Below are 24,771 nucleotides of genomic sequence, written 5' to 3'. Positions count from 1 at the left end.
GATCACTACTTTTGCTGTACTCCACAAATTTAGATATGTTGTATTTTAATTATTATTGAGTTCAAAATATTTTCTAGTTTCTGCCATAATATATTCTTTGATCCACATGTTATTTAGAAGTGATTATTTAATATGCAAATATTTGAGGATTTTTTGGATATCCCACTGCAAATGAAGGTAATTTAATATCATTATTTCCTAATTAATGAAAACTTACCTTCTGCTTGGACATATGGTATCTTTGTGACTATTCCTTGTGCACTTGAAATAGATATGTATTGTTTGATAGTGTTCTATAATTTGCAATTAGTCAAGTTGATTGATAGTGTTGTTCAGATCTTTAATCTCTTTACTTTTTTCTACTTGTTTTATCAATTAATGAGATATGGGTGTTGAAATCTCCAAATATGAATGCATCTTTCTTTTTTCATTCTGATTTTAATATTTGTTCATAAAATTTTAAAAATTATTTATTACATTGTTAGCTGCAAAATGCTGAATTTTTCCATTTCTTTTATTCTATAGGGAAGAACTCTCTCTTTCACACATAGCCTCTTGTCTTTCTTAAAAAGTATCTTTCTGGTTGTATTGATTCATTTTTTTTGGTCAATGTGTTATAAGCCATTAACATTATTATTTTTTTATGTTTCATTTGTCCTAAATATCACCAGGGAAAGTCTTTTCAATTAATTTCTGTACCCTTTTAATGTACTCCATTTAGTACATGAACACATCTTTGATTTCTGATGCAACAAAATGTTTCAGCCTCACCTTTTACTTTCCCAGTCCCAAACCTCATATCTTTTAGTTGGAAGCGACATTTAAAAACCAACATCTGGGCATTATATTATATATACTAATTGTTTTGAGTGGCATTTCTTCCAAGCCTTTCGATGGAAAAGTTTGGAAGTATATACTTTTGAACAATTATTAGTTCATATTGATTTCTCTAATTCAAATCTAACAGCATGGGGTTCGTCCTCATATTTTCACATTCCATATTTGTATTTCCTTATATCAGTACATTTAATGTTTATACATCTAAATATCAAGTGGAAGAAATAAATGGAATACTGACTATAATTTGAAAAACCCTAAAAAAGGAAAGAAAGAGAGCTAAACTTGTGGCGTAAATATAAGACAAATAGCAAACTATTAAACATAAACCCAACCATGTATGTGCTTATTTTCAATTTAAATTTAAAAAAAAAAAAAAGCCCTGCAATTGGAAGGCAGAGATTACCAGGATGGATGATAAAAGCTTAGTCAAGCCATATGCTGTCTACAGGAGATGCATATTAAATACAAGGACAAGGTAGGTTGAAAGTAGTAGGATGACAAGTTACATCTCATGCTAAGAGTAAACATAAGAAAGCTGATGTATATGTATTAGTATCAGACAGGGTAGACATCAATACAAAGAGTATTGTTAAGGATAAACAAGTATTTCATAGTGATAAAAGGATTGTCTTATCAGCAAGGTAGAATATCAAAGTACTTAATAAAAGGGCTTCAAAACACATGAAGCAAAAACAGGTAGAATCAAAGGGAGAAACAGATTATAATAACATTTGGAAATTTTAATTTTCCTCTTTTAGTAGTTGATAGAACAAATAGAGAAAATATCAGTAAGCATAAAAGATATGAACAACAATGTCAGCCAACCTGATATTTAGGGAAAACTACACTGAACAACGGAATGAGGAATGCTCATCAATGCAGACAAATACCCCTTATGGGCCATATTAAATAATTGAGAAGTTTGAAATCATACGGTGTATGTTGGCTTGCCATAATATAATTAAATGAGAAATTGATAAGCAAAATATGTACAAATCCCCTAATGTATGAGGAGAAAAAATAAGTCTGTTCTAAACAACCCATAGGTTAATGTTGATATCAAAAGAGAAAAATAGGAAAATTGAGAACTGAATGATAATTAAAATGCAATATATCAACATCCTGCATGAGATATAGCTACAGGACACTACATAGCAAATTTATAGCTTTAAATATTTTAGGAGAAGAGAAAAAAATTAAAATCAATGTTCTAAGGAAGCTATGGCCTTAAGAAAACAGATCGGAAAAGACAAGAAAAATGATAATAGAATATCTATAGATAGAAAATCAAGACAATAGGAAAAATTAAAGTAGTCAAAATTGATTCTTTGAAAAAGAAAATTGATAATCTTTAAGAAGACTGATCAAAAAATAAAGACAAAATAAATTACCAATATTAGAAATAAAAGGATATCAAAGTAGATTATACAGATATTTAAAAGATAATAAAGAAGAATGATAAATGACTATAAATTTGACACTGTGTGTGAAATAAACAAATGTTTGAAAAATCACACATATAAAACTTGTCAAGAAGATGTAAAAAATCCTGGATAGCCATATGTCAATGACAATAATTAATTTTGTAAGAAAGATTTCAGACAAATGATTTTGGCTTCACTGGTATGCTCTAACAAACATTTAATGAAGAAACAACAACAGTATTGAGCACGTTCTTTCAGAAAATAAAGGAAGGAAGGGTTTCTCCAATTATTTTATGTACTCAAGATATTAGTGATATCAAACTTAGCAATGCTATTATAAGAAATTTAGAGAAAAATATACCTTACAAAAAAAGATACAACATTTATTAACTAAGAATATTGCCAATCTAGCAATATAACAAAAGATAACAAATTTATACTATGACCAATTTGATTTTATCTCAAGAATTTAAGGTTAGTTTATTATTCAAAAAAAAATCAATCTAGTGGAATACATCTAAACAATAAAAAAGAACAAACTATTGCTATGTACAATAGCATGGATGAATCACAAATTCATTATGCTAAATTCAGCAACCCAATATTAAAATATTATATACTGCATAATTTCATTTATTTTGCATTTTGGAAAAGGCAATAACATAGGAGAACAGAATAGATTAGTGGTTTTCAGGAGTTTGATTGTGAGTATGTTGTGAATGCAAATGAAGTGTATGGGATAATTCTTTGGGGTATAGGAATATTTCTGTATCCTACTCTGCTTGTGGTTATGAGAATATATACATATGAAAAACTCATTGAACTTTACACCAAAAAATGTGACTTTTGCTCTATATAAATTAAAACAAATCCAAAAGCAGTTTTATTTTTATATTAATAGAAAAAGCAGATAAACTGCCATCTTACTAAAATTCAGTCAATATCCCTTTATAATAAAATATCCTAGCAAATTAGGAGTAGAAAAAAGACTTTCTTATTATGACCAAGAGTATTTGCAACAAACCTATAGTTAACATTATACTGACTGATGAAATAATGAACACTTTCTCCCTAAGATTGAGAATTAGATAAGTATACCCACTCTCATTATGTCTTTCAATATTGTATTGGGCAGCAACGCTAGGAAAAAAACCTCCCAAATACAGAATATATTTTTATTTTTCAATGTCTCCAGTGGAGGAAGACACACTAGAAGGGTATTGGAATGGAGACCTAGTACCCAACAGAGATAGGTACAATTATCATTTACATTTTGCAAATACCAGGTCTTAGAAATGCTATTTAGTTTGTTATTAAGGCTGGAATTGAACACTAAATTTTATGTTTCTAACCACTAAGCTGTACTTAATGTTACACTCGATTTCTCTTTGCATCTTGCTTACTTCACCTCAATATTATGCGTAATCTTTGCTCCAAGGTCTGTGATTCAGAGAATAATGATATTGAAATTCTTGTTTGGAATATTTGAGAAAACTGTCACCATCTGAGGCTTACTGTTTTTTGAATCCAAAGATTTTTAGCTGCTCATTTTTAATTAAATGGAAAATAATTATATGATTAGACTCAGATGAGCCACAGGGAAATTTACAATCTATTTGAAACTAAAAAGTAATTGGAAAGCCTATCTGCGATGCCCAAAACCATAAGAGATATATACTTTAGCTTTATCAGTGACTTTGCACTGAAAATTATTCTGGGCCTGCAAAGGCAAAGCTTGTTCTGGAGAATGTATTGTAGAATTTCATGACACATTCTGAGTCCATATGGCAAATTAATAAAGGACATCATTCTGGATCCCTTAAAGTTATGTTTTGCATTTTACTTTGCAAATTACTTAGAAATTCATTCTTCTATCTTGGCATGAGATTAGTTCAGCCTCCTAAGGCTACCAGAAGTGTCTTTGAGTGACAGGCTCTATACTGGAAGTTAAGCCTTCTTAGTTTTAATTTGCATTTCAAAATATTAGTTTGTAGGTGTGAGAAGCCAAAGTCTGTTCCAGGGCCCTTTCTACTTTGTTGAAGATAGTTTCTGGACACTGTAGTGTTTGAACGGTACTTGTATTCACTGCCAACTTTTGTGGAGGATATTTATTTCCTTCTTTTTTTGAAAAAATTTATTTATTTTATTTATTTTGGCTGTGTTAGGTCTTCGTTGCTGCACATGGGCTTTCTCTAGTTGTGGCAAGCGGGGGCTACTCTTTGTTGTGGTCCGTGGGCTGCTCATTGCAATGGCTTCTGTTGTTGCAGAGCATGGGTTCTAGGCGCATGGGCTTCTGTAGTTGTGGCACATGGGATCTTCCCGGACCAGGGCTCGAGCCTGTGTCCCCTGCATTGGCAGGCAGATTCTTAGCCACTGCATCACCAGGGAAGCCCTTCTGACCCATTTCAACCTCTTAGGTAATGAGAGGAAAATGAAGGAAGCTCTTCTCATACTGAAATGTACTGCTCTCTCATTGTCACCTGTACTGGATTCCAGAAGGGAGAGTATAAGTTCCCAAAGGAGAGTGTAAAATCACTGGTAGAGACTAATATATTCAAAGAATGAGTTTCCTGCTGGTATCCTGTTTTGTTTCATGTTCCACTCTAACATGACAGAGTTCCACTCTAACATCCATCACAAGTTTTTTTTGTGTGTGTTTTTTTTAAATGTAAGGGCATTATTTTTTCTGCGATAAGATTTGGAATTACCCTCAAGCAATTATTTAATTCAGAAACTATCTGATGAATACCTAAACCAGTGATAACAAAAGAATTTTGCTGAGAAGGAAAATAGTGCAAGTAAAATATTTATGGCTAGTAAAAGTATTAATAATTAAGTTCATGGACTATAAAAAATGAAAAATGTTACAGTACATTTTATTAAAAAATGGCCTTGTAAAAGAGAAATTACGATGAAGGGATATGAGTAATTGTTTATTAATTGGAAAAATAAGTGGGGAGGTGTGGACTTGTGTGGATATTCTGTTTCTTCTATGAAGTTTATTTCTGTCTATAAGACATAGTTGTTTTCATTTTTAAAATATACTATAAGCAGAAATCAATGGCGAGAGAGAGCAGATAGCAGTGAGCCGAAAAGTAATCAAAAAATGTAGGAAGTATAATGATTAAAAAAAAGTACCAAATGGAGTGGATTGCTAATGATACATTGTCAGATGCTGGTATAGCCTAATGTCTTCAGAAGATAACTGACAGGTAGGCTTCATCTCTTATCTCCTAGAATACTAATATCCTTTATGGTCCCACCAAATGCAAAGGATGCCAAAGAGTCAAGAAAGCAAGTCATAAACTAAGGTGGGGCATAATAAATTAGTAAAATAGATATTAAAGGATGTATATGTGATAAGAACTAGGGTCATGTGAGGAATTAGAAATATGGAAGGTTAGAGAAAAAAAGGAAAATCTATCTATTACTTTATTAATCTTATCTTATTTATTGATTTCCATATAAGCCAAAATTTCCCCTATGATTTTGAGTTAAAGTAGGCTATAGTTAATTAAACTGAAACTTGCATAGGGTTTAAGACTGAGTTTCAAAACATTTGGTCTCTCATAAAAAACTCCAGTCAATTAGTAGTGGCTACTTGAATTGCTCTGTGGGGATATATAGGGAAGCCACATTCAAGCCCTGTGAGAGTACCATAATCGATTACTAATGTCTGCAGTGATCCTGACTTTTTACCCTGAACAAGATGCTTCAAAACAGATGGCTCTCATATAAACCATGGCTCAAATCAGACTAGGACTGAAAATTTGTCAGACTTCTAATGTCAAATGGATATTGAGTTTGATGAGGAATAGATGACCAGTGACTGTATATTCTAGAGACTAACTAGAGCCTAAATATAAAAGACAGTTTAAACCCAGACTTGAAGAAGAATCTGGACTCACACTAAATCAGATAATTCTTGGCTTGGAATCAAAGGTTTGAGGAGAAAGATTCAGCCAACAGACTTCAGAATGTTTTTGGCTAAGGAATGCTAAGATTGGCTGATATGAGGTTTTGTTTTCTTGGGCGGGCGGTGGGGGCGGTCCCTGGTTTATGGATAGTGCTTTTATATCTTTCTTGGACTTTGGAATAAAATCCATAAGGGTTCCATAGGCTTAGGGTAAATCATTGAATATGTTTGCTTGGGTTCTGATAATATAGTACATCCTAGCCTCAAGAGAACTGATTGGCAGTTCTTGGGGAGATAATTTCTTTGATGGTTTGTTTGCTTTTTTAAAGATAGGCTTGTAGGAAAAACAGGCACAGTAATAGAATGCTTAAGAATATTGCACAAAGCTGGATGCAATTTGCGAGTATGTAGACCAAATTCAATGATTCAGTAGGAACTTCTGTCTTTGAGGCTATAATGGGCGTATGAAACCAAAAGATACATCAGTGAGACCAATGATTAATGCAATAGTACTCTTAGCAATGTCAGTCAGAATCCAAGATCCTAGCCATCTGCTGGAACAAGTAACTGACAGAAATTCTAGCATATAGACATTGATTTGTTATAAAAGAGCTAGGAAACCAAGCAGGGTAATTGTGAATGCATCTGGGACCCAGTTATCAGTGTACTCTAATCAGTGGATTGGTGGCATTGGACTGATAATACAATATCATGACATTCCTTCTACTTCTCTACCAGGGCCAAGTTATAAGGCCAATTAAAACCTATGGAAGGAAGCTATGACCAGGCTCAGAATCAACAGCTAGAATTCTGGATATAAAGACAAGAATCTCTCAGGAAATTCAAGTTCTGTTCAATTTTTAAAACTCTCTGTGGGTATAGTTTTGCAATCTCTTTGCAGATCTATTGATTAAGGGAGTTAAAATAATTTTTAGTTATATATTGATTGCCCTCTTGGAGATAAAATTCTTCTCACTATATAGCTGTGAGTGTGGAAAACGGTGTCCTTCTGAGAGAATAAAACCAAACTAGGGAATTCCCTGGTGTTCCAGTGGTTGGTACTTGGCGCTTTCACTGCTGTGGCTCAGGTTCAATCCTTGGTCGGGAAACTAAGATCCTGCAAGCTGTGAGGTGCGGCCAAAAAAATCCCAAGACACAAAACAAAACAAAACCTACAATTAATTGAAAACAAGAACTAGCCCTGAGGTCCATGGATCCTTAGGGCTTTACGAGTGGAGTTTGAAAAACCACTAAACTTATGCAGCTCTGTCATACATTAAAAAAATTTTTTTCATTGTAGTATCAAATATTTTATAACATATATAGGTGTACAACTTGATAAATTTTCTCAAAGTAAATGCATCTCTGAAATCAGTGCCTGGGACAAGGCACATTTTCACCTTCCCTGAAGGCTAGTATCCCTTCCATTCACTAATTCTCTAACAAGGGTAACTGCTGTCCTGACTTGTAACCCCATAGGTTTATTCTAGTACTGATCTAAGTGGAATTCTACAGAAAGTGCTTATTCTGGTCTGTCTTCTTTCTCTTGCCATTTTACTTGTAGAGTTTATTCACACTATTATGACTAGGTGTAGATTGTTCATTCTCATTACTAAATAAAGTCCCACTGTGTGACACTGCCATGATTTATTCATCTACTTTACTGTTGATGGGTATTTAGATAGCTTCTATTTTGGAGCTATTATAAATAGTGTGTCTATGAATATTTCAATACATGTCTTTTGTTACACATATTTTGACATTTCCGTTGGTATAAATCTAGAAGTGAAATTCTGGGTCATAACTGTAGACCTCTACTTTCACCAGTCTGATCATCTCTCTAATTTCAATGTTCACTCTTCCATCTTTTCAAAATGGCATAGTAAAGTTTATGGTTTGAATCTCTCCATTTTTTTTTTGCAATAAAAGCATAGAGTAATAAACATTGAAAGTTAAACTTAAAAAGATGCATCAGTGCTCCAAAGAAAGATATTTCCATAAACTAGAAATAAAAAGACAGACAGACAGACACACACACACACACACACACACACACACACACACACAGGCATCAAGCAAGGTGGGACCATGGGTCTGGAATTAGGAAGAATTTATCTCCTGTGGGATGACAGTGTATAAGTGTATGGCAAGCAAGATGAAGGGCTGGGGCTAACTCATGGCGTGAAACTGGGTTCTCAAAAAAGTCTGAAAGAAAGTCGTGCTTGTTAAAATTGCGTAGAGTATGTCTTATATGAAGTTGAATACCTATGGAAATAGGAAAAAGGTGACAAGACTTTTGGTCAACTATTTTCACTTCTGTGGCAGGAGGTAAATTTTCCTGAGCTCTCTATGGGTCAGAAGCTTCAAGTTACTGCAGTAAACCTGCTTCTGCATGGGGGGGCGGGGGGATGGACCAGGAATTCCAGGTAAGGGAGACCCCAAAACTCCTAGGAAAGAATGGGTGTGCAGAGAGGAAATAAGAACTACAATAGCAGCAACAATAATGGCGACAAAGTCACTTCCTAAGATGAGCCTACACACCAATACTCCAAAATATATGAGTCAAGTCAAGGAAGATGGCTTGCTTTCAAATGAACTAATGGGAAAATAATTTATTTGTATAAAATCAAAATAAAAGAACTATCTAAAAATAATTTTGAAATATTTGATTAGTAAATTTAAAGGTATGATAGAAGAAATAATATTTATAAAAAGAACAACTGAAAGTATAAAACAAGAAAAGATGTATTTAACAATTGACTAATTCAAAACCCTGGAAATAAAAAAAATAGACTTTAAAATGTGCACAGTTGATGAGAGAATTTAGAGTCAAAAATGATTGTGAGCTACCTTGAATTTGACATAAAGAGATATTGAGATTTAAAAAATATAAAGGACACATTTTGGAACAGGGAAGATAAAATAACAGTAACAGACTACCGTGGACATATTAGATTAAGGAAGAGAAAAGAAGGGAACAAAAGATCAATGCTCCAAAAAATAATGGCTGCAAATTTTTCAGAACAAAGGAAACCTGTAAACTAAATATTGAAGATGCACACGCATTGTGCATTGGGATAGATAATAATAAAACCACACCGAAATATTATCCTCGAACTGGAAAATACCAAGAATAAAAATGAATTTTAAGTGTAAGTAGGGAGGAAAAAAGTTATTTACACAGCAACTATAATCACAGTCAACTTCTCATCAGCAATGCTAAATACTAGATGAGGAAATGCTATTTAAAAGTGTTGAATAATTTTAACATTGAAAACTATCATTCAAGGAAGAGGGGTAAATTAAGGTATTGCTAGGGATACAAAAAGCGAGGAATCTTTCCTCCTGCAAATACTTTTTGGAAAGAATTATTAAAAACGTAGTTCAAAAGGAAGCACATTCATAAAATCTTGACCATGCTTTAGATCAGGTGTCATCAAACTTTTTCTATGAAGAATTGGAGAGAAAATATTTTAGGTTTTGTGAGCTACATCATCTCCGTGGCAACTACTCAGTGAGGCTGCTGTAGTGTGAAAGCAGCCGTGGACGAGATATAAAGGATGGTGTGGCTGAGTTCCAATAAAATTTTTTTTTTTTTACAAAAACAGGTGGCAGAGCAGCTATGGCTCACAGACTGTAGTTTGCTGACCACTACTGTAGATCACAAAGAGAGACTCAAAAAAAAAAAAAAAAGTAATTTTCTCTCTCTGTGCCACACGTGGTCTGTTCCTATTCGGTATCAGAATCAGTATAAAGTTCTTAATCCCTGTATTGGCAACATTTCTTTCTTTAGATTTTATATTAGAACATTATATCTGTTCTAGAATCCAACAACAACATATCCTGATCATTTTTATTTCTAATTGTTATTACCAATGCATACAAACCTTGGCTTTCAGAAGAAAGATTCTCTTGTGGAGAGAGCCCCATCATGCCCTGAAATGCTGGGGTCAGATGGGTCTCCACAGATTTTTGTGCCTTTGGACAGAACAAAATTGTCTTCTGGGCTGAGTGCCACTTGGGAGACTTTGTACGATTACTCAGATGCTTTTTCCTTCATTGCTGTTTCCATCTCTCATTTCAAAAGAGCCTCACTGCGGAGAAACAACCTTCTCTCAGGGCTGGATTTAGCAGAATGTGTTTGATCATTTAATTTCTTCACGCCCTCAATGCAAAAGGGTTACATTCATATTACTGGTTATTGGCAGAGTTGGCAATTTTTTAAGTTAGTCGATTTCCTGGCACTAAAGATTGTACATTAAAAACAGTTTTATCAGAAGAAATATGAAGCAAATGCTGAAGTTAAGTCCCTAAATCACTCTCAGGCTTCATTGTAGCTTGTTCATTCATGCAGTTTGAGATAGAAACTGGGCACCCAGGCAAGCAATGAATGCCTGCTAGTGTTGACAAAAAAAAGATACAATATGAAAAGTTTTTATTCAGTCTATTCCTAAAAATGTAATTTTTTCCTGGCTGTTTATTCTTCTATGTATTCCTAACTGAGAAATGCATGTTTCCTTTAATCTTTTGCTGATTTTATTTTTTTCTGATAATATTAACTATGTACTTTTTTGAAGTAATAGATTTAAGGATTTCAGAGGTGGAAGAGACTCAAGATATCCAATGTGTTACCTGATAACAAAACCATTCTACAGTATTCATGCTAAGTAGTCATTTAGCTTTTGCTTGATTATGTCCTATAGTGGATAATTCACTATATCCCATGATTGCCCAGGCCATTTTCAGTTGTCTTATTGATTAGAAAATTTTTCTTATTATAAAGTAATGTTAAATGTTGAATTTGTAGAGCAGAGATTTTACATAGAGGATTGAAAGATAAAATTTGTACAATAGGAATTATATCCAGTGTGATTTTGAATAGGTATGACTATGCAACTCTGATCATTTAGTATAATAAAGGTTTATTTATGGCCTTCGTTATTCCAAAAATGATTCAAGAAGCCTCAGACAAAAAGCATGACAAGCAAGATAAATATTAAAGTAAGTGAAGAAAACAGGCCCAAGAGAAATTAAGAAAGGGAAATGACATTAGCTAAAATTACAGTTTATCTTAAAATTTGTGATGTTAGATACTTCATGCTTACCAGTCTAAGCAGCCAAAGCAAAGAGAGATACAAGATGATTTATGGTTAAGGCAGAGCTATTGTTTTCCTTGGTAAGCAAACCATGGGTCTTCCTAACAGGTACATACAGGGGTGTACTGAACAAACTCCTCAACTGTATCTTCCAAATATACGCTTCAGAGGAAGCTTGCTAATAACACACTACACAACAGTCCAAGTGTGGTTTTATAAAAGTAGTTTGTCATCCTATCAGAGACAAGTATGGCCTGGTAGCCTGGTTTTGACTCAAGGATAATCTGGAATATAAATGAGGAGAGATAAATTGAACACCTACAAAAATTCTATAATTGAACTTTTTATGTGAATAGTGTAACAGAAAATGCAATGTTATATTCTTTGGCATGATTTGAAAGTACAGAATTTTGAAGTGGTTTCTTAAAGACATATTCAAATACTTTGACAATGAACTGAGTAACAGGGAGCTGGTGTCATTTTATAATAAAAGTAACCTAATGGAGACAAGCACCTATGTAGATAATTCTTGAGTGAGTTTGCCTTTATGCACAACAAGTGGGCATGCAATTCACTAGTTCACTATGCAATCCTGAAATGCTATCTGGAAACTAGCAAGTAAACTCTAGTGGTTCTCAAACTTCAGTATATTGAAGAATCACTTGGGAACCTTGTCAAATATGCAGATCTTCCCACATCCAAATATTCTGATTTAGTGGATCTATGTGGAACGTAGGAATCTGCATTTTGTGTGTGATGTGGACACATTTTACAAAGCATTGCTTTAGACATGGTAAATCTCCTCTCTGAGGCTGAGATTACTATGGTGTCAGCCAAAATTATTAGTAGGTCATTATTCACAAATTTTGTTCCATTTAACTTTTCCCCATTTAGAGTTGGAAGATTGTGTCTCTTTTTTCACAGCACTTTTTTAAGACTGCCTTCATTCATTTAAAGTTCCAGGTTCAGAGAAAGAGATTTCCAGAGGTAATATAAAAATCTCTCTGGTTAAAAATTTTCAGTGAACCTCTGCACTACACCACCAAATTGCCAGGCAACAACTTTGTTTTTATACTGTGTTAATATAGTTCATTGACTTTTAGTATTGTTATTCTTGGAAACTTCTTTTTATTGTTCACAGGAAGCCTGAGGGAGACCATGTTATTTATAGTCTGTGGTTATAAACAGATTGAGAGACACAATCTGCATCACTAAGTATCCAGAAAAACCGGGGCATAGCAGGGTGGAAGAGGCAGTTTTGCTTCTGGCAATCCACGTATCTTCCTGTATGTGCTGGTGAAAAATGAATCCTCTGGCTATCTGCTTGAGTGGCTCAGGTGAAAGATTGGCATGTTTCAGCTCTTCTACAATCTGGTTATTTGCCTTCTTAAAAACAGAGCTGCTAAAATGTCATGCTTAAATTGACACTAAGAGCAATGACAGAGAGTGAACTTCTCTTTGTCTGTCATAAACTCTGGATTCATTTACCTAATCTCTTTCAACATTCCATTCTTAGAGTCAAACTCTGAAGAATGTAAAGCTCTTTGACTAAAGCAGCAAAGCTAACGTGTGTTCTTTCTACTCTTTGCCAGGCACTGTGTTAGGTTATGGGAAAAAGGGAATGAATAAGACAGATGATATCCCCAAGGAGTTCACTCTGAACCCGCTCACCTCCTCTTTGGGCTCTGTCACTGTACCTTACCTTTGATCTACCTGGGGAATTTCTCACTGTGAGACTGGTCACTAGGTGAAGATATCACTTCACCACGTTATTTTCTATTATCAGGGGCTTAAAAATATCATGTTTTGACAATAAATTCTTATTGTATTCATAAGATTAGAGAGTAGAAGTAACAAATGAAATCAGTTTTTTTTTTTTTTTTTAAGTATGAAGAGGGAACAAAGGAGAAACAGAGTAGGCAATGAAGTGGCTGTGATTTCTGATTTTCTTTTCACCTAGGGAAAACATAATCACAGGGGTTTTGTGCTGCATATATTGATGTGCTATGCTTTCTTTCAAGGTGAGTGAGATGCTGGTATACAGATGATAAGAAATTCTGAGAACATTGAATGAGAGGATTTCTTTCCTTGCTTGAAAGAATACCCTCAAATAAAAGCCCATGGAATGGCTTTAGATACAAATGTGGTTACAGCTTCTGTAGAAAAGCCAAGTTTAAGAAACACTGAACATTCAAGAAGATATTTGATGAGTTAAAAGGGGGTTTTCTATTCTAGCCAGGGGTCAGGAAGTCAAGTTAGGCCAAGTAGTAACTAATAAATGATTTCAACAGGTAGCATTAGTGAGAAAATTGGATGTGTATACTCAGAGTGTTTAAATCTTTTTTCTAATTTGTATATCATCTGCTTTAGCATTTTCAGTGATTTATTGGTATAATTTTTTTATGTTTTATTAAATGGTTTCATCAAAAGCCAACCCAACAAATAGAACCCTGAGTTTTGAAACATGCCCTGTGTTTGTGTGTGTGTGTGTGTGGGTGTATGTGTGAGTGTGTGGGTGTGTGTGCGCCTGTATTAATTCCATCTATGGGATGTTTGGTTATTAGAACAAAGGAGTGTAAAAAGAGACCACTGGTTTAACTAGCTAAAAGATGGAGGGAAATGGCTTTAAGTAGATTGGTTGTAAAATTAAATTAAAGAAATTTATACCAAACACAGCATCTTCAGCTGACACTCTTCATGCAGGCTTGCAAATCTTAACCTTCCTAGACTCCGATTCTCTGCTCGTTCTCACTTGCTTTTCTTGGAGAGGACATTTCTTCACACAGGCTTTGCCTCTACTCAACATTCACTTCGAATTCTCCCGCAAAGCCTCTGTCCTCCTGGGAGACTTCAGAGTCTCTCCTCCTGACTCTGATCATCTCTTTCCTTTAACCCTTCTGCCACTAACATCTTCCATGTATCATAACTCACGGTTTCTTGCTGTCTCTGGGATTGCACAGAAAATGCACCCAAAGGACAGCACAAATGTAGTTTCTCCGTTTGCAGTCTGACAGCTCTTCTCAGAGGGGAAAGGTTATTGAGAAAGGATCTAACTAGAGACCAGGATGCCGGCTTCTAGTCCACATTCCACCCCCAGTTAGCCACCGAACTTGGGCTCTAGTCCGTAAGGGGTGTTAAAAGATAACCTGATATTAAGCTGCATGAGCTGCTTGTATATTTTGGAAATTAAAATATACAAGCAGCTCATGCAGCTTAATACCAAAAAAGCAAATGACCCAATCCACAAATGGGTGGAAGACCTAAATAGACATTTCTCCAAAGGAGACATACAGATGGCCAACAAACACATGAAAAGATGCTCGACATCACTAATCATTAGAGAAATGCAAGTCAAAGCCACAATGAGGTACCACCTCACACCGGTCAGAATGGCCATCGTTAAAAAATTTAGAAACAATAAATGTTGGAGAGGGTGTGGAGAAAAGGGAAGTCTCCTGCACTGTTGGTGGGAATGTAACTTGGTATAGCCACTATGGAAAACAGTACGGAGATTCCTTAAAAAACTACAAATAGAACTACCATATGATCCAGTAATCCCACTACTGGGCCTATACCCAGAGAACACCATAATCCAAAAAGAAACATGTACCATAATATTCATTGCAACACTATTTACAATAGCCAGGACATGGAAGCAACCTAAATGCCCATCAACAGATGAATGGATAAAGAAGATGTGGCACATATATACAATGGAATATTACTCAGACATAAAAAGGAATGAAATGGAGCTATATGTCATGAGGTGGATAGACCTAGAGTCTGTCATACAGAGTGAAGTAGGCCAGAAAGAGAAAAACAAATACTGTATGCTAACTCATATATATAGAATCTAAAAAAAAAATGATACTGATGAACCCAGTGACAGGGCAAGAATAAGGATGCAGATGCAGAGAATGGACTGGAAGACATGAGGTTGGAGGGGACGGGGTGTGAAGGGGAAGCTGGGACGAAGTGAGAGAGTAGCATAGACATATATACACTACCAACTGTAAAATAGATAGTTAGTGGGAAGTTGCTGTATAACAAAGGGAGATGACCTCCATGATGGGTGATGCCTTAGAGGGCCAGGACAGGGAGGGTGGGAGGGACTCGCAGGAGGGAGGGGATAGGGGTATATATGTATAAATACAGCTGATTCACTTTGGTGTACCTCAAAAGCTGGTGCAAGAGTGTAAAGCAATTATTTTCCAATAAAGAGCTTAAAAAATTAATCCTAAAAAAAAAAAAGATAACCTGAAACATATTAAACATTTGAAGAGTTTATCTGAACAAAAATAGATTTGAAACGGGCAGCACCAATTAGGAAGAGGTTAGGCGCGAGCTATCCCTGGACAGGAGCCACAGAGAAAGTCGGGGATAACACACAGAGAAAGTTGGGGGCAACGAGGCATTTGCACGGCTATAACTTAAAGCCTAGTTTGCTCTTTGCGACTGGCTGTTCCTTAGCACTTCAGTTTCATAACTTTGGCTCATTTACAGGCTTAGATTTTGGTTTCTGTTTGCCGCCATGGCATTAGAGCCACCTCAAATGGTTTCCTTGTTAATTGAACAGTGGGTATCAGCTGCTCACCTGCAGAAGGGACTAATGTGACAGGTGAGGTAAATGAGATGTGTTTGTAAACTGTGCTCTGTGCCTGTGGGGACGCCACATCCTGTTTTGTCTCCCTGGTCTACAGTGACCAATTCTTGGGCATCCAACCTGTGCCGCTGCTCAGGGCCTTGCTCTGGGAAAGCAGGAGGAGACACTTGGAAACATGCATAGTATGCACCTCCTCTGCTCCTTGCTGCCTTATATGCATATGATGTGGAATTCCAAGATATTTGGGGGTTAATTATTGCTCAAAGCCACCAGCAGGTAAGATGTTAAGACTGTGAGTAAGGGGCAGGGGGCATGTACTGATCGCCCCTAGAGACCACACTTCCTGGTTGAACCAAGACTTGTCTCTAAGGCAGAAAGAAGCCCATTCTGAAAAACAGAAACAGCCACGGAACTTAATCATGTCCTTTCTTACTTGTGTTACTTCTTTGCATTAGCCAACCACTTACCCTGAAAGTAATGTCATGAAAAAGAAAAATAGGGCTTCCAGTTCCTTCTCCTTCTAGTTCTTCCTAACACACCAGTCAGCCAAAGTGTAGAGCGTCCATAGAATGTATGCATATCAGGAAGTGAAATAAAGGTGGTGATGGTGGTTGTACGATATAAAAGTACCTAATACCACCAAACTATCCACTTAAAAAATGGTTAAGGTGGTAAATTTTATGTTATGCTTATTTTACAACAATTAAAAATATTAAAAATTAATTTTAAAAATAAGTAAAATAAAACCAGTTGAATTAATTTTGTGGAATGTTTCTGCTGTTCTGGTGAGAATGAAACACATATACGTGTACAAACCAAGGCATATGAATTGCATAATTTTGTGATGCTGAAATGAGTTAAACTCTCTCATATTTTCATTTAAAATGACACTGCATAAAGTGAATGATAAAATTTCTTCCATTTAAAGTTTTAATTTAAAAAAGTTAGAATTATGTTAAATAGCAAATATTAAACAATATGACAAGTTGAGAGAAAGACTGCAAGAAGGAAGGAAAAAAATTATATTTTAGTACTTTTAAAGGCATTGTTTTTTTCTCACTTTTTTAAACAGGGGGCCCCAGATTTTCATTTTGTGTTGGACCCTGCACATTATGTATCTTGCTCCATTCATCTGTACTGTAATTACACTGGTGAGGAGTGTACTTGGAAAATGTAAAGAATGCATGTAACCCTACATATATAGCTTTGTGAGCACAAAGTGCCCAGTGGGATGCTCAAAACAGAGATTGCATTTTTAAAAAATTTTTATTGGAGTATAGTTGATTTTCAATGTTGTGTTAGTTTCAGGTGTACAGCAAAGTGAGTCAGTTATGTATATACATATATCTACCTTTTTAAGATTCTTTTCCCATATAGGCCATTACAGAGTATTGAGTAGAGTTCCCTGTGCTATACAGCAGGTTCTTATTAGTTATCTATTAGTTATTAGTTATCTATTTTATACGAGGGTGAGTCAAAAATTATCTGCACTCTGGCTATAGGTTTATTTTTATTAACTTTTAGAAAAGACAAATATATCATTTTTTGACATAATCTCCTCGCATTTCAATACACTTTGCCCATCTGTTAACAAGCTTTCATATTCCTTCATTAAAAAATAGTTTAGGCTGAGCTGTGAGCCATGAATGCACCGCTACCTTCATTTCATCAGAAGTGAATCTTCATCCTTGTAGGGCTGCTTTCAGGGGACCAAACAGGTGAAAGTCTGATGGAGCAAGATCAGGCTAATAGGGACGATGCTTTAAGACCTCAAAACAAAGTAATCCATGACAGATTTAGGTTTTGAAAAGTTTCTGCCTCATGGGTATCAAAACAACTCATGGAAGAGCATAAACAGAAGCGTTTGGCTATCTGTAAACAAAAATTAGACCGATACTCTAAGGAAGTTGAAAGTTTCTTAAAGAGAAACATTACTGGTGATGAGATATTGATTCATTACTACGAACCTGAGCATAAACAGCAGAGTATGGAATGGAAATATCCTCAACTGCTGACCAAGAAAAAGTTCAAAAGTCAACCACCAGCTGGAAAATTGATGCTTACAGTTTTCTGGGATTCTCAAGGGCCAGTATTGGAACATTATCAGGAAAAAGGTTCAAAAATCAACAGTGCTCTTTACAGTGAGATGCCTATTGAAGAGCCGAAGTGTAAACTTCAGGTTAAATGCAGAGGACTGCTATCCAAGGGTGTTGTGATCTTGCATGACAATGCACATCTGCACACTTTTGCCCACACTGTGGACACTCAGCAAAAACTTTGTTTTGAGGTGTTAAATCATCCTTTCTATAGTCCTGATCTTGCTCCATTGGACTTTCACCTGTTTGGCCCCCTGAAAGCAGCCCTACAAGGATGAAGATTCACTTCTGATGAAGAAGTGAAGACCATGGTGCATTCGTGGCTTGCAGCTCAGCCTAAAACATTTTTTAATGAGGGAATATGAAAGCTCGTTGACAGATGGACAAAGTGTATTGAAAAGCAAGGAGACTACATCAAAAAATGATGTATTTGTGTTTTCTAAAAGTTAACTAAAATAAATTCTACAGCCAGCATGTGTATAATTTTTGACTCACCCTCATATATAGTACTGTGTATATGTCAATCCCAATCTCCCAATTTATCCCTCCCTCTCTCCTTATCCCCTGGTAACCTGGTACACTTTTAACTTGAGCCTTTTACCCATGTCATGTTGTTAACAAGCTTATTCTGTGGGTTCTCTTGTTTTGCTTTTGTCTTCAATTTGTTTCTTGATGTATATGCTATTCGAGAGACATTCAATGTCTCAGCCTGGCATTAATCAGTGACAACATTTAACAATGAAAAGCTAATGAAGCAGAAAGGATTTTAATTTTTCATAACTATCTTTTCACTTTTACTAATTGCTTTGTGGGTTTTTCATACATCTTTAGGTTAAAAGAATTCTGGACAATAAAGGAAGAAAGAAAGAAAGACTGTAAATTCTCATATGCCTTTTCAAGTCCTTCTTACCAATTCCATAGTAATAAAAATGAAAAAGGAATGTTTCCTGCAGCTCTGAAGACCCCTCAGTGCTGTTAGACACTGAAAGTTGGTTTGCCTCCCTTTTAATCACTCTTTACCTCTGTTGTTCCTTTTTATAACTTTTCTTGTATATTTATTTTCCTTGTGCTAGTATTTTCATATTGTTGATTACTGACAGGAAGGAGGAAGGAATGCTTAATAAGTTCCTTTCTTCACTATATTTCACTGATTCCGTTTTATCCCCTCCTCTTTTCCCTTTGTACCTATATCATCACTGACTCAAATACCTGTCATCTTCAATGCATCCTTGAGGCCTGTGTCACGGCTGTAGGGAAACAAACAGGTATTAAACCTTAGAATCTTGCTGTTCTTTTAAAAATGAAAGGGTCAAGAAAATCTACCCTGTTGTTCACTTGGTTGGTCATTCTAAACTTAAGCTGTTATTTTTGTTTTTAAGGGATATAAAATATGCTACCTTTCATATTAAGAAAGACCCTATTGTCCTTCTATCAATAGAGCCTGCACTATGAATTGTGTTTCCAGTTGGAGCAATAATCCACCCACATCACCTTTGAGGATGGGCTCTGGGACCAACAGCCTACTGTGAGAGGGACATTTACTGGGGTGATTGGAGCAGTCCAGTTTGTAGCTAAGAAACAGGTTATCCACAAGCCAGGTGTATTAGAACCTGTTTTCTGTTTCACTAAAATGCTCTACTTTGATATCACCAAACTTAACGGACCCTTTTCTGCACTTTGGTTAGCTCTACTTTGTAGCATTTGAACACTGGCACCTGCTTTTTCCTCTTTTGGTTTCTAGGTCATCCTTTTCTCTGTTTTATTCTTTCTCCTTATAGTCACATATCTTTTTCCAGCTGCTGCTTTCCTCTAGCAGTCTCTCTTAAGTGCCAATGTTCTCCAACGCTTGTCCTCAGCCCTGTTTTCCTTTTGCTCTGTAATATTCTCACTTGGCGATCTCATTCAAACCAGGACTTCAACTGCTATGTCTACCCTGTTGACTTCTCTCCTGCCTAGACCTTTCTTGAGTTGTTTTCTATATATTTATTGTATCAGTTAGGAAAGTATCAGCTGTAACTCACAGAAAATCTGACAAACAGCTGAAAAAAAGAAGGCATATTTTCCCCACGTACTGAATAAGTCCAGAGACAGTCATTCCATGGCTTTCACAGAAGACCTTCCAGTCAGTAATGATCCAAATTCCACCTGCCTTTTTGCTCCAGCACTGGTAGTGTGTTGGCTTTTGTCCTCATGCTTGTTGCTTCCAGTCATACGATGGCTGCTATATCTCCTGGCATCACATCCAGAAAGGGAACATGGAGGAAGGAATAAACAGCTGAGTCTATTTTTTTTTCAATTAGAAAACAAAATATTCACTAGAAGTCCCACCCAACATATGTTCAGATGTACCTCTGATAAAATGGCACTTGGTTCTCCATAATTTTAAGGTGGACTATACAGCTGATTATTAAACTTTTCTCTTCGATAGTGGATAAAGGCAAGGGAGAATTTAGTTATGAATAATTCATCCATAGTTTGAGGTACCCAATCCAGCTTTGGCCCATCTGTTTTCAAACTTGACATCTTCAATGGATGTTCCATTGATACCTTAAACTCAATCTACAGATTTTTTGGAGGGGGTAAAACTTAGAAAAAGAGAATGGCAAATGGTAAATTCCCTGTTTTTGTGGTTTTAGCTTGGGGATGAAGATCATGTCTTGATATAAGGCAGCTGAAACGTCCATAGGAAACCTACTGGCTTCATGACCAGAGAAATCAGAGGACAGAACTTATGGCAGCTGCTGCTGAAGGAAAGTGAGGGGGTCATCCCAGAAAGGAGAGAGCCAGAAAATGGAAGACCCAGGTATGTGTAAAGTCATATTTATAAAGTTATAAAAGATAATGGTACATATGATTTTGTTCATTGGTTGATGTAAAATGTTTCCAGAAGGGTTCAGAGAAGTTCAAGGGAGCCTGAGGGTGGTTATAAGAGAGTCAGGTAGACTTTCCTAGAAATTGTATCACTTCAACTGGATCTTGAAGGATCTACTTTGTTCTTCCAGGGAAGGATGACAAAGATGCATGACCAGTGAGCCATCAGAATGTGTAAAACTCTTGGCCCCTATAGTTTAAACCTTAGAGAAAGGAATAGAGGTAATCCTATAGATATTCCTTGAGGGAAAATTTGAGTCCCAAGTGACTTTGGGAAGCTCTTTAGCACTAAAATATATATGAAGCTTATACCTGGACTTTCTATATGGAGAATGATAGAAGTGTCTGATTAATTCTTTCTTCCTTAATTAGTGACAAAGTAAGTGCATATAATATCAACCACTTGCTGCAAGCTGGAAGAGTGTCAAGATAAGGCCAAAGGAGAGAAAGAAATTCAGAGCATTTCATTTTTTTTTTTTTTCAAAAAGCATGGGTACCTATAGTAATGTGTAAACTCTGCCCAATGTTTAGCTGTCTTAGACCACACTTATAAAGATAGATTCAATGATGCTAAAAATTTAAGAACTTAATTGACATTTGAATTGTCATCCGCTGCAGGTGAAACACTGTTAAAGTTTGTTTCTAACCAAGTTAATTGCCTATATTTTCTGCTAAAACAAAACCAACATTCTTCAGAACAATATAACAAAATCTAGAGACTTCATGACATAAATTTTGTGATGTTCAGGATAAAATCTATTTTTACTTGAAATATGAAGAAACAGGAAAATGTGACCATTTTCAGAGGGAAAACTGATCAGCGGCAGTGAACCCTTGGATGATCCATATTTTTGTTTTTCAGACAAGAACTTTAAAGTAGCTTTTGTAAGGATGTTTAATTAAGTAGTGAAAGCAAAGATGGTCTCAGAAGATAAATAGAAAATATAAAAAGATCAAAATGGAAATTCTAGATCTGAAAAATATAATACCTGAAATTTAAAAATATTGCACTGGCTTAGTAGCATAACAAATTTGATTGAATCAGTGGATTTGGGGGAAAAATAATCTAAAAGTGAGGGAGAAACTATGTCAAAAATAGAAGAGTCTTAGGGACTTGTGGAAAAATTTCAACAAATTTAAATTATAGCCAATCAGAATGTGGAATGAAAGAAGAGAATGGATCAGGAAAAAATATTTAAAGAAATAATGGCCCAAACTTACCAAAGTTCTTGAGTGAACATGGCATCCCTAAGGACAAAACAGGTAGGCAGGTAAATACTCTTGTAAAATACTGATACATAATTCAAAACATAGCAATGATAGATGAGCTGAGGATGATTTCCCCAACAAAAAGCCATGATCCTTTTCCCAGGTGCCTGAGACATTTTTTAGATCCAGAAACCACTGATTAATGAGGTGGCAGTGTCCACAGGAGGAAGGGTTTTATATAACCATGGCAAAAATATATTGTGATGATGCCTTCAGTCCTTCCTCGAAAGAACCTATATCTATTTGCTGGGGTAAATGTCCACTGGGGAAAGAGGAATACCCAGACATTTTGAGGATTATTAGACAGAGGGTTTAAGTTGACATTGATAACAGAAGACTGGAAGAGACATCATTGACCCATGTTATAGTAGGAACCTATGGAGACCAGGTAATAAATGGAGTCTTGGGCCAAATTCAGCTTATGGTTGACTGGGTCCGTAAACTTGGCCAATGTGCTAAGAGAGAAATAAACACAATGTCTCATCCTGCTAGTACATGTATGGGTGGAGGGGATGGCAGAAATTGGTGCGTCTTTAAGGATCTCAGAAATGTAGGGATGATATTACCTATTGTATTTTCATTTAATTCATCATTCTGGGTCCTGCAGAAACCAGAAGGATCTTGGAGAATGACCATAGACTTAGCTACCAGCTTAACCAAGTGGTAGCCCTGATCACACACTGCTGTGTTAGACGTTATCTATTATTAGAGCAAATTAATATGGCTAAAGGTTTATGGTATGCATTCTTTTCTATCCCAGTCAGTAAAGAAGAGGTTAAACAGTGTACATGCACATGGAATAGAAAAAATATATACATTTAGAATTTTCTCCCAGGGTTGTGTTAATTCTCATGTCTAAGCTTTCTTGAATAGGGCACCAAAATATGAACCATAAAGAAAATAAATAGGCTAAATTGGATGTTATCAGAATTAAAAACATTTGTTCTTACAAAGAAACCATTAAGAAAATGAAACTCAAGATGCAGAATACAAGAACATATTCACAATAGTATATTTGACAGAGGACTTAGGTTCAGACTATATACAGAACACCTATAGCTCAATAATATGACCAACAGCTACTTCCCCATCAACAACAAAAAATTGGTTAAAATATTTGCACAAATACTTTACCAAAGAAGATATATAAATGGGCAAAAAGCACATGAAGAGATGTTCACATCATTAGTACCCAGAGAAATGCTAATTAAAACTACAATGAGATACCACTACAAACCTGTTAGAAAATTGATAATAACAGTCTTTGAAGATGATGTAGGGCAACTGGAATTCTGATACTTTTGGTGCAAATGTACAATCATATGAACACTTTGGAAAACTTGCAGTTTCTTAAAATCTTAAACATACACCTACCATATGAGCCAGATATTCCACTCCTAGTTTTTTTTTTTTTAAGAACTTTTATTGAGATACAGTTAACGGACAATAAACTGCATATATTTAAAGTGTACAATTCGGTATTGTTTTTCTTATTAGTAATGTACATATGGCAATCCCAGTCTCCCAATTCATTCCCCCCCAACCCTCCCTGCTTTCCCCACTTCACTCCTAGGTACTTTTATAGCAGCTTTATTCACGTTAGCATCAAACTAGAAACAATCTCTTATTCCACACCTGCAAACCCAACTCATCTGTAGAGACGAGGAGGAGATTCATGGTTGCCTGGGGCTGGGTTGGGAGGGAGGGATAAATTACAAAGGGACTTGAGGAAATCTGGGAGGGTACTAGAAATCTTAATTACGGTTGTATTTATACAGCTATGTACATCTGTCAAAACTTATTGAATTATATGCTTCAAATGACTGCACTTTCTTGTACATAAATTATATCTCAAAATTGACTTTGAAAAATCTAGAGTGATTTTCAGTATCCCTAGGATAAAGGCCAGATTTGCTGGTCAGCCTGAAAATTCTTTCTTCATTCAGCCCCATCGCTAATGGCTCGTCTTAGCTGCTGGCACTCCCCCAGATAAACCACAATTCCTCATACTTTGCAAGTGCATCACACTCCTGCCATCTAGGGTCCCTGTCCCTCTTTCTCTACCAGGATAAATTTTGCTGATTCTATAAGAGTCAGCTCATGCGTGGTCTTCTCCAGGAAGTCTTCACTGGTTCCCTGGTGTGAGGTGATGACTGTCTTCTGTGCTGTCATGGGACCCTGCGCTCACCTTGCATGTAAAAGGCTGTGTTTTACTCTCGCCTTTCTTCTTAGTCTCCATGCTAGATTTAAAATTCTGTTAGGACAGAGACCTTTCTATCTTTAGTATCAAGCCTAGAGGAGATAGTCCATTTTTGGTGCTTATTCCATTTTTGCTGAGTAAGTTATTTTATGTAATGATCAAAGTTTGGGCATTTTACATAGCTCTTATTTGCAAGTTTGAGGAAATGGGACCATATAAAAAACTTCTGGAGGAGAGGCTCATGTGTGAATATTATGGAAAGTAAGAGTATTACTTTATGAACTCGGCTTGATTCTCCCATATACTTTCTTCTTGTGCTACAGAACTACTCTGTTAGTAAAAATAGAAAATTGATAGAACTGTCCTACGGTCTCCTTCTTAGAGTCTCTGTTCTTTCTCACAGCGAACGCTCACTCTCAGTGGCCTCCGGTTCTCAGCGGAGCCTTTCATCATGTC

Source organism: Hippopotamus amphibius, chromosome 4, assembly GCF_030028045.1.
Source record: "Hippopotamus amphibius kiboko isolate mHipAmp2 chromosome 4, mHipAmp2.hap2, whole genome shotgun sequence".
Classification (NCBI taxonomy): domain Eukaryota; kingdom Metazoa; phylum Chordata; class Mammalia; order Artiodactyla; family Hippopotamidae; genus Hippopotamus; species Hippopotamus amphibius.
The sequence above is the reverse complement of the archived record's forward strand: the minus strand, read 5'-3'. Positions refer to the sequence as shown.